Source organism: Ceratosolen solmsi, unplaced genomic scaffold, assembly GCF_000503995.2.
Source record: "Ceratosolen solmsi marchali unplaced genomic scaffold, CerSol_1.0 scaffold23, whole genome shotgun sequence".
Taxonomy (NCBI): domain Eukaryota; kingdom Metazoa; phylum Arthropoda; class Insecta; order Hymenoptera; family Agaonidae; genus Ceratosolen; species Ceratosolen solmsi.
The window spans coordinates 1684943-1695234 of NW_011948430.1; the positions used below are offsets into that span (position 1 = coordinate 1684943).

At 33.6% G+C, this 10292-nt stretch overlaps 1 protein-coding gene across 1 annotated transcript in view; it reads right to left on the bottom strand.

The window, feature by feature from the left end:
* Positions 1-9874, bottom strand: part of LOC105364091 (protein expanded) — a 35736-nt gene extending 25862 nt beyond the window's left edge. Inside the window, exon 1 of the mRNA XM_011501954.1 lies at positions 9463-9874. The gene's annotated coding sequence lies outside the window, so the exon portion shown is untranslated. The remainder of the gene's footprint in view (positions 1-9462) is intronic.
* Between the last annotated feature and the right edge of the window lie 418 nt (positions 9875-10292).

Consider the following 10292-nt stretch of genomic DNA (forward strand, 5'->3'; position numbering starts at 1 on the left):
GTGGGGGGGGTAGGTAATGTGACATGAGTAGCTCCTATATCGATGCACAGGTGCTCTAATACGAATAAAAGTAACGAGTACCGTTAGACCATCATTTATAATGGGAATGGATTATAAGAACGAGGAGTTGATTTTTCAATTCATATATCAATACGACGGCGGGAGTAAATTAGAATTTCATGAAAGTATTGTTAATGGACGATGCAAGTAGGAAATTATTTTGTGCGTCGTTACATCTATTGGACAATATGTATAATACGATGACAAGCTTCATAAACGAATAAGAAAGATAAACGAATTTTCCCGAATAATATAAGAAATTTTTCATGACTCATGAATGAATGTTTACCGCAAACGGAAGTTATGCGCGTGAATGCTGCAACAATTTATCAATTAAGGGCATTTACATAGTTAGAATCGTGAACATTTTATAAATATCCCGCACATTGTAGATTTCTGCAATTAATGAAGCGATTATCACTGTTATCCTGTCATTTATTATATCGGCCATTTTCAGTCATCTTTATTTCTTAATTCTATCTTAATAATTGAGGAAAAATGAGAAGAAAGCTCATGCCACTCAATATGAATATATATATATATATACTGCTAGGTGTATGGTTATTTAAGCTATTTAATAATTATACGAAGCTTATTATTTTATACATCGTAATAGATCATTACCCGATATCTTATATTACATTTCAATCAATTAATAATCATTTCATTTTCAAGATTTTTAATTCAAATTTATCTTGTATCTTAATTACAGGTGTACATTCTGCATCGTGCAACTTTTCAATATCACTGTTCCAACTGTGCTGAGTTTGTAAAATATTAATATAAAGCCAAAACCTCGTAACATATTATAGGTAATATTTTTAAAATATCAATCAATGTGTGCGTGTGCGTGAGCGTGCGTGCCCGCGCGTATACTAACTTCAATTACAAAATTCAGAAAAACTTTCCTTTATATTTTACAAACATGTTTATCTACAGCTTACGACTCGGTAATCAAGTTACTCGCAAATTCAATCTTTAATTCGGATTCATTCGGTAATCATGCACAGATTTTGAATTCCAAACTCTGCATTAAATGTAAAATTAAGAATGATAATAAAATATTATTTATTATGATTAATAACTTTACGTAAATGGAATGGTAAATAATATTATGACTTATACAAAGCATACGTAAGCTAAATATACTGAACTTTATACTTAATCGTTTAATAATACTAAAATAACGTTTTACGTATTGAGAAAGAAGTTATACTTTTATTGTATAAATAAGTTATTATGCCAGCTACTTTTACAAAAAATTATTCGTCACGTTAAAAACAAAAACAAAAAACAAAAAAAAAAAAACATTTTCAGGAATTTGTCAAAAATTAAAAAAACATAATTGCTGTACTAATTAATTTACTGTACCGACAAATTCATAATTAACATTCTGATTACATTTTTCTTCGACAAAGAGACTTAATACTTAATATTTTACATACAAAATTAAATTTCGAATTATTATTGATAATTATATAGCAATAGTAATAATTAAAAATTAGCTAATTACGTAAATTATATTTATCGTTTGAACAACATTTTCAAAATTCATTTAAAGCATATTTCAATTTACAATTTGATTTTTTTCATCCTATACCCAATTCCCAGAAAATGAAAAATATTTATTATAAGATTTTCATTGATTTTGATTATTAAATGTTGTATCATTAATGGATATAATATACAATAAGATATTCAAATTTTATTTATGCACACATATATTGGTCAATGTTATGCGAAATTATTATTTATAAGTCTTTTTTTTACTTGAATTTTAATTCATGCAATGCATTTTATTTATTCTTTAGACAAGCTCATCTATGAAACATATTTTATACGAAATTCACATTAAAGAAGCAGTAAATATTCTTCAAATGCACTAACTTAAAGTTGCATCCTTTACTCGACGTTGTACAAGCTCATACTCTTAACTCAAATAGTATGGTATTATGTATTTTTAAATTCAGACTGTGTGAAATTTAAAAATAAAAAATAAAAAAAATTGCAAGTCAATATAAGGTAAAATAGATTTTGTGAGTTACGATTAACGGATTTCTCGTCTAAACGGATGATTTACAACACGAATAAGGAAGGTTATTTAAAATGTGTCTACTTTAAATAAATATTACATTATTTCCGTTAAAGCAATACTTTATCCTTACTTGAGAGTTCATTTATTATTTACGACAATGTTACAATAGATAAAAAAAACTCCTAACATTATATATAAACGCAACGTGTTATATATAAAAATAATAGGCCTGATGTCGCATAATAATACCAACACTTAGATAATATTTTAGAAAATTTCAAAAAACCGTTAATATGTTTAAATTTAAATTTCAATCGCAAAATTAAAATTCTTAAAGAGACATTACCTAGTAAAAGAGGCTGAGACTTGCATTTAAGAAATACATTTGTAGTTGACGTAAGATTTGTAGATGACAACCTCGCGAATGCGAATATGATGATTTAACAATAAAGTAGCACGGCATTCTTGGCTATATTACGCATACACTTTACCGACTTAATTTTTATAAATTCACTGCTACATAATATATATTTAGTAATCTAATTTTTATCTAACTTCTGAAAACAATAATAATATTGACATGAAAAATAATTTGAAAAAATATTGTTACTATTAATGTAATAATCCATAATATCGAACTTAAGGCCATGTAAAATTTCATATTAAGTAAATGGGATTAATGATATTTTATTGGAATTAAAATCTCATCCATAATTATCTTTCTCTTTCTAGCATGCATGTATAATCGGTAGTAAAATACGCTTGATTTATCCGAAAAAAAATTTTTTTCACGTGAGTTTTCAATACAATACAACACATTGCTTTCAACGAATATAAGTAAAATCATTAGCGTGCGAGATAATGTAGGATTTTTAAGATAAAATTATTTCAATAATTCCTATAAAGCAGGACGTTTTCCAGCACTTTAATTTTTAAAATAAATCAAATAAATGTAATATTACGAGATTTTATAAAGAAACATGTAAAATCATTTCAAATTTAAAACAATACAATTTAATATATATATATATATATATATATATATATATATATATTCAAATAAAATAATTCAATAGCAAATATAAATATACATTAAAATATATTTCTGTAGAAGTTTCCATAAGCGCATACCAAATTTAGATATATAAAACCATAACACTCAAAATTAATTCTTACTTTTATATAAATACATACTGATCTGCTAAATATTTATACGTAAATATTTATCGCAATAACATTAATTTTTTTACGTGTATGATTTTTTCTTTGTAATAATTTGAATATACTTTAATAGAATACAATCAGATAATTGATATAAAATGTTTTAAAAACTTAATGGATGATTTAAAAAACTAATTCTCTGTCAATTTTTCAAATTTTCTAATATTCATTTTTTACATATTTTCATTTGCATGGAAAATATGATAGAAACTTTTCAAAATTATATTTCAACATGAAATTAGATTTTTATAAATTATTATCAAAATAATAAAAAATAATATTTATTCTTCGGAAACTTAATGTTCCATTGGTTATTTAAGAAACAAACAAAAAAAAAAAAAAAAATTCATTCAAAAAAATAGTATTTAATTGTTTTATTAATTATCAATTGGTATTTAATTGTACGAGTTTATAATTAAAATCTTTTATTTTTTCTGAACACGATCATTTAGTAACTGTTTTATGTATCTTTTTTTTCTTTTTTTTTTTAAATATTTAATACCATCAAAACAGGAATATTTTAATAAAAGCATATTATTATTAATTACAAGAAAGTGATAAATAATTAACTGGTGAAACATGATAGAACCAATTAAGAATTCTTTCTTACCATGTTATAAGTAATTACTTATTTTAGTACTCACATAATCTGAATCAGTAAGCTTCATTGCCATCGGCGATAAGTATACGAGTGATTTGAATAATTAATTCTCACTTACGATTACAAATCAGCAGAACGTCACAAATTACGATTAATACAGGATCATTTTATAATTGGATAGCTAATAGGAATACATTTTTAATACATTAAATTAAATGTGAATTATGAATGAATAATTAAATCATGTGATAATAATTTTTAAATAAAAAAATATTGTCTTTGTAATACGTATAATATTATGTTATTTTTTAGTGTATTTAGTAATTTTTTTTTTTTTTTTTTTTTTTTTTGAAGAGGAAGAAAAGAAAAGTTTTTAAATTTACAAAGATGTTTATGAAATTTGAATATAATTTATAAAATTTATATATTATTTTAATTATTTATCCTATTTGTCTATATTTCATAAATACTTCGGTTAGGGCTTAGCCAATTACACGAGTAACTAAATTTATAATAAATTCTTCGGCTACTTGAAAAGATATCTAGTAAAATAATTATCGATTTACGATAAACTATTTTGAAAAATATTAGCTATTTTTTAGTATTGCCTAATTTCTTTTTCGTAGCATATGAATTACGCATATTGATTTGGAAAACAAATGCATACGAATTTTAATAATATGATTGGTATTACATCGTAAATTACACAAATATTAACTTGACGTACAGATTAATATATTTCGTTTATAAGTTCATGGGTTTAATAATTCATTTAATAAAAAGTCATTACTACATTCGCCACAGTTTATGTGGTTGATACGTTTATATAGATAAAAATTTTGTATCACCTTTATAAGGAAGCGAGTAGAAAAGTTATAGATAAAGTAAAAGGATCATTAACGTCGAGTCTATTTTGAAGGTCGTTCATTCCTTAATTTAATAATTCAATTGAATTGACTGAAAATTTGTTTCATCATTCAGTTTGAGATACGTTAATGTAAGCAATGTTAGCGCTGGTGATATAAAAATGGAATAAATGCTCGACAATGTAATTCGAAAATTAATATTGTAATCCTTCAACAGATTTCACATTTAAAATTTCTTCTGCTTATTTGTTATAGGAATATTTATTTAACAGGCTAATTTATATTTAATAAATGAATAAATGGCAATTAACGTTTAAACGTCATTATTCATTCTAATACAATTGAAAAACATTAAGCATGTAAGTAAAATGTACAACTATTTAAATGCAAAATATTCAATTTGAATGCCATGTTTTTATCATCAAATTTACAATATTCTTTAACAGAAAACAGCCTTCCCAATGCAATATTATCATAACGGTATACATTAGTTTTTCCACAAATTCAAAACATATCACTAAAATATGCAGCTTATGATACTTTTTAACGAAATGAGATACGAAAAAACTAATCGTACCTTTTTAATTCAACTAGTGTTGTGAATTTTCCTTTTTCCTATTAATTTTACAATCCTGTTAGATGCTTGAATGTGCTTATATAAGAGAAGCAAAGCGATTCGCTAAGGCAAATGTTGCTGCTTCTAATGCATTTACGATTTATTCACGGGGGACCTAAATTATTATAGTAATCAATCAATCCATGCACGTAGTACGTTTTTATCTTACATTAAATACTCGATTTGTCTGTAAAGATGAATGCGCCCATCTGCCTATTTCCAGCAAATTCCAGTAAGCAATTCTAACTACATTCAAAATACATAGCATATAATCATACGCAAATTATACACTCTCAATTTACTTAACTTTAAAACTTCTATATTAGTGCCGTGGAAAATAATTTGATCCGTCCATAAAATTTCATTATTTTTTTATTCCTTTTCATTGTTATTATAATATGCCACGCAATTTATATTAAGCAGCTTTTTATTCGCAGTTTTCTTTTAAAAGAAAATGTTATAATTTTAAATTCAACCAATCAGTCAAAATAAATAAATTAATTAATAAAATAAAAATCAAAAAAAAAAAAAAAATAAAAAAATGAAAATATGCATTCTAAAATTATATAATAAATCAGAATTTTTAATTGATACTTAAATGGCTTACTGAAGATTATTGTATTGCTATCTTTAATTCTATAACGATGTTCGCTCTATCATTATTGCTTTCTGATATTGTTCTTCGTAATAAATGTATGTTACGCTTTTTATTACAAATGCATAAATATTTACAAATTCGCGGACATATTTATCGAATTAATGCTTTTAATTTCTGTCGTGATGATGAATCATGTCTATTACGTATTTTAAATATTATGTATTACAGCGTACTTTAATTACAGTTGTAATTGTAAACTTGTATTTATCTAACAACGCTGAACTTTGAAAGTAATTTAAGATAAAATGTACAAAAACATCGTGAACTTTTAAAATTTGTAAAGTCAATAGAAAGCTGTTAAAACTCGTAATACTAAAGCAAACGCGCTTATCATTTATCAAAATATATTTTCAAATCTAACGGCCTGAGAATACTTTCAATTTCAAGCAGCAAATTAATTGAGCTAATTAGCATTAATTATTGAAATTAAAACTTTCAAAAATTTTTATCGATTATTGACAGGGATTTTACAAATATTTATATAAGTATGTGGATCATCGTTACCTTAACGATTATAAGTTTGATTATTAAACGAATTTTTAATTTAAACGAAGTCTTAAAGCAAATTAATTTAATGCCAACAAAATATTAATCTAACTAATGAATAAATAATTGATTTGCTTGAGTCTATTTTTCTGACATCAAAATAACGCAAGCGAATGCATAACATTATATTGACATTAAAATAATATTGTAGATCAAACGAATAAATAACAATGTATAATGATCGGACTAAGCTAATTATTTTATTATTTTATTTTAAATGATAGATGAAGAATAATTGAATTTTAACAATTATAATAACAATTTTTTTAATTTATCTTTTGAGTAAGGGGAGCTAGTGATTTTTCGACGCATTATGAGACGAATCTAGCAAGTTAATACTTTTTGCTATCAAATTTTTATATTTTGCTAAAAATTTCTATTTGAAGTAAAATTGAATGAATTGAGTAAAATGAGCACACGCACACAAACACACACGCATGGTATATAAAGATTTTTATCGCTTCGTTTCTTTAAAAGATATAATTACAAGTATAATACAAGCAGTTGTTTCCAACTAATCGCCAACCATTTTTTTTTTCTCGCGAACGAGTGTTACAATAAAATGCAACCTCACGAAAAAAGTGCATTATTATTTTATGCGAATGCTTAAAATTCGGAATCAAATTGAAAACAAATGCGATCATGTGATAAGCTATTATTAACATCCGTAAATAATTCACTGACGATAAAGACATTGGGCGAAGCTGAATTTCCAAAGAAACATGCTGGCCCGCCGATTTCATAATCACTCGGCGATTATCAACGTAAGATCATTATAAACAAACTCGAATTAAAAATACATGAACTTGCGGCTCGATTTTAAAATCTAGTGACACATCAGTACTACATCGTACAAAATACAAAAAAAAAAAAAAAAAAAAAAAAAAAAAAAAAAGAAGAATAAATAAAATTCAGATAATCACGAACAGAGGCTATATTGCAGACGCTGAAAGTGAATTTACGTTAAATTCCTTTGCGGAGGAGCTTATTGTCATGTTTGCATCTGCGTCTTTCAAAACGGTAGAGTGTTATCAAATTATCTCCACGCTCGAATCCACGCGAGTTTTCATTTATTTGTTTACACACATATAATGAAGCGAAGACAATTTTGGCTGGCAAGTCGGCAAAATTCTCGATTCCCTAGAAGTATGCCCGTATGCTTGAGTAAGTGGCTCGGCCTTCGGATCCGCCATAATTTTTGAAATTCTACGTTTTGCAGGAATTCCGCGAGGGCCGTTCCCTCGGCTTTTTCCCTCTCAAGGAGACCTTCGGGGAAATCGAAACGGTGCGCGGATCTGCGATGGGAGGGGCGGGAGGGGGTTTGTTATTGGGCCCCGAAAGCATAGGTACACATTTAGAAGGTCCCAAGTGGGCGAGGCTTAATTGCCGTCAAGCGGAATGCGGATGGAAATTCTGAGGACTCGTTAAGAAATACCTAAGCTACTACGCGCTTTCGGTCATTAAAAAGTAACTCTCCTCCTCCTCCTCCTCCGCCCCCTACCCACACACACACACACACACACACACACACACACATCAATCCATCCGTCCATCCCGCCCCCTAATCAGAGCCCTATACCATCCCTACTCACTAGCCGCTCTCAATCTGTCACGTTTAGCGGCTCGATGCACGCCTAATGCGTTGGCCACGGATTCAACAAAAAAAATATTTGACAAAACAGGGACTCCTCGTCTTCTGGGACCTGACTCGGCAGCGCCAGCGCAAATGTCCCCGAATAGTAATATTTACCATATTTACGACGATGCGGAGCGCGTGATATTGTTTATTTCGAAACGCGTCCCCCCGGTGGTGAACTCGAGTTCGCCGCTCGACATCCGCGGACCTTAGTAACTTTTAATCCTCCAATCCTCCGGACGCGCCCGTCCAACGGGACGATGAACGACGATGAAGTCACTTGGTGCCGTTCGCAGCAGCTTCCCTTTCTGATGATGGCCAGCAACGGTATCGTCCAGCCAAGGGGAGTATCGGCGCGCCGGAAGTTCAGTCCGGGAAGGATGGACTCCCCGTACCAAGCGCGGCCCATTTACGAGAGGGGCCCGTCTCGGGAGAATGGCCGGGAGGACGGGACGCTTACCGCGATGACGGAGCCAAGAACGCAACTCGCCCGGGGCATGAAATGCGGCTCGCGCGCCTCCCGTGCGCATGCGCCCTCGCGATCTGCTCTCTCGTCTCGAGACTCTGGAATGCGTTTCCTCCCACCTCTTTCGAATGTCCCTCCTCTCCCCCGCCCACCCGTGCTCGCAACAACCCACGGCTTCGGCTCCGTTTCACGAGCATACCTGTGTGCGCGCGAAGGAAAGAGAGGAAGAGAAGCCAGTCCCTCTTCCTGGCCACCTCCTCTCGCTCGCTCACTCTCTCTCTCTCTCTCTCTCTCTCTCTTTCTCTCGCGCGCGCGCGCTTGCGCTCCCTCGTGCCCGCGCGCCACAACGTTATATGATTATCTTGAATTCCCGGAGAGCCAGAGTCCCTCCCTCCCACCCATCCCCCGTGGCATAGCTCCAATATACGTGCCCATGATATACAAAAAAGACAGACAGACAGGCATAGAAAGAGAACGAGAGAGAGAGAGAGAGAGAGAGAGAGAGACGGAGAGAGAGAAAAGGTACAGGAGAGCGTATACGCACCGAGGCTGCGTACTCGCCGACGCTTGGAAGAAGCGAGTGGCGAGAAGCGAGAAGCGAGAAACGAGAAGCGAGTGTGGCGAGAGGCAAGAGGCGAGAGGCGGTAGACTAGAGACGAGAGACCAAAGGCGAGAGGCAAGCACGCGATCTCGGAGGAAGTCGCGCACCCGGGAGTACGGGTGGCGGTAAAATTCCGCGTTGATCTACGCTAATCACCTGTGCATTGACTGGCGGTTGGCGGCGGCGGCTGCTGCCGCACTACGGCGGTGTGACGCAGGCTAGGCAACAGGTGGCCGAGGACGCTCCACGCGTTCGGTGTCAACCCTGGTAGCGGTGGTGGTAGCGCCGAACCCGAGGCCGCGCTCCTCCTTCCTGCACTCGTGCACCACTCCGCGGGTCCTCCTGCCCACACGCGCGCACACACACAGAGACAAACAACGTCACGTCGACCTGGAGTGACGAAGGTAAGGTCACGGCACGAGGGGAAGATCTTTCGATTCGGGGGTTCGAGCACAGTCGGCCCGCGAACCTCTCTACCTGGGACTACCGGCGGGGAACGACTGACTCTACTCTCTGTGTCGACGAGTGTCGCCGCAGCGGCCCGTCGTTCCGCGCACGATTACTCGCTGCCGCCACTGCCGCTGCCGCCACCGCCGTTGCCGCCACCGCCGCAACCACCACCACCACCACCACCGCCACCACCACCACCGCCACCACCACCACCGACACCACGGCCACTACCACCACTATCACCGCCACCACCGCCACCGTCACTTGACTGCGACTCACGTTGATCTCTCTCTCTCTCTCTCTCTCTCTCTCTCTCTCTCTCTCCCTCTCATCCAACCCAAACCGGCATGAACTTTGCGAGCGATGGGGCCGCGGCGGTGGGGAGCAGGCCCCAAGGAGGCGGATGGGTGGTAGGACGGAGCGAGGAGGAGGAGGAGGAGAACGCCGACCGACCGAGGGAAAGCGGAAAAGCGCGACGCTGCTTCTGATAATGCGTACAGTTGGACCGGTAGAAGCATCCGATTCTATATAGTAGA